The sequence below is a fragment of the Arachis hypogaea genome, chromosome 10 (genome assembly GCF_003086295.3).
Source record: "Arachis hypogaea cultivar Tifrunner chromosome 10, arahy.Tifrunner.gnm2.J5K5, whole genome shotgun sequence".
Lineage (NCBI taxonomy): Eukaryota > Viridiplantae > Streptophyta > Magnoliopsida > Fabales > Fabaceae > Arachis > Arachis hypogaea.
In genome coordinates, this window is record NC_092045.1 from 95,878,531 (window position 1) to 95,879,650 (window position 1,120).

Below are 1,120 nucleotides of genomic sequence, written 5' to 3' on the forward strand. Positions count from 1 at the left end.
AAATCCGAATTCCCATCTCCATTCTTCTAACCCCTTTCTTCTTCTACTAACATAAGGGAATCTCTATACTGTGACATAGAGGATTCCTCTTTCTTTTCTTGTTTTCTTCTCTTTCATATGAGCAGGAACAGGGAAAAAGGCACTCTTGTTGAAGTTGATCCAGAACCTGAAAGGACTCTGAAGGAAAAATTAAGAGAAGCTAAATTAAATTATTCTAAAGGTAACCTTTCAGAAATTTTCGAACAAGAGAAGAAGATGGCAGCCGAAAATAATAATAATAATAATGCAAGGAGAATGCTTGGTGACTTCACAAAGCCAACATCCAAGTTTGATGGAAGAAGCATCTCCATTCCTGCCATTGGAGCCAATAACTTTGAGCTTAAGCCTCAACTAGTTGCATTAATGCAACAAAACTGCAAGTTTTATGGACTTCCATCTGAAGATCCTTATCAGTTTTTAACTGAGTTCTTGCAGATCTGTGAGACTGTAAAGACGAATGGAGTTGATCCTGAAGTCTACAGACTCATGCTTTTCCCTTTTGCTGTAAGAGACAGAGCTAGAATATGGTTGGATTCACAACCTAAGGATAGCCTGGACTCCTGGGATAAGCTGGTCACTGCCTTCTTAGATCAATTCTTTCCTCCTCAAAAGCTGAGCAAGCTGAGAGTGGATGTTCAAACCTTCAAACAAAAAAATGGTGAATCCCTCTATGAAGCTTGGGAAAGATACAAGCAGTTGACCAAAAGATGTCCATCTGACATGTTTTCAGAATGGACCCTATTAGATATCTTCTATTATGGTCTCTCTGAATTTTCGAAAATGTCACTGGACCACTCTGCAGGTGGATCTATTCACCTGAAGAAAACGCCTGAAGAGGCTCAAGAACTCATTGACATGGTTGCAAACAACCAATTCATGTATACCTCTGAAAGGAATTCCGTGAATAATGGGATACCTCAGAAGAAAGGAGTTCTTGAAATTGATGCTCTGAATGCCATATTGGCTCAGAACAAAATGTTGACTCAACAGGTCAACATAATCTCTCAAAATCTTAATGGATTGCAACATGCATCCAACAATACTAGAGAGGTAGCTTCTGAAGAAGCTTATGATCCTGAGA

At 39.1% G+C, this 1,120-nt stretch overlaps 1 non-coding gene across 1 annotated transcript; it reads right to left on the reverse strand.

The window, feature by feature from the left end:
• Positions 1 to 657: 657 nt before the first annotated feature.
• On the reverse strand, positions 658 to 761 carry LOC112718573 (small nucleolar RNA R71). Its single transcript, XR_003160907.1, has one exon. It is a non-coding gene; the product is annotated as a small nucleolar RNA R71 (small nucleolar RNA).
• Positions 762 to 1,120: the final 359 nt, after the last annotated feature.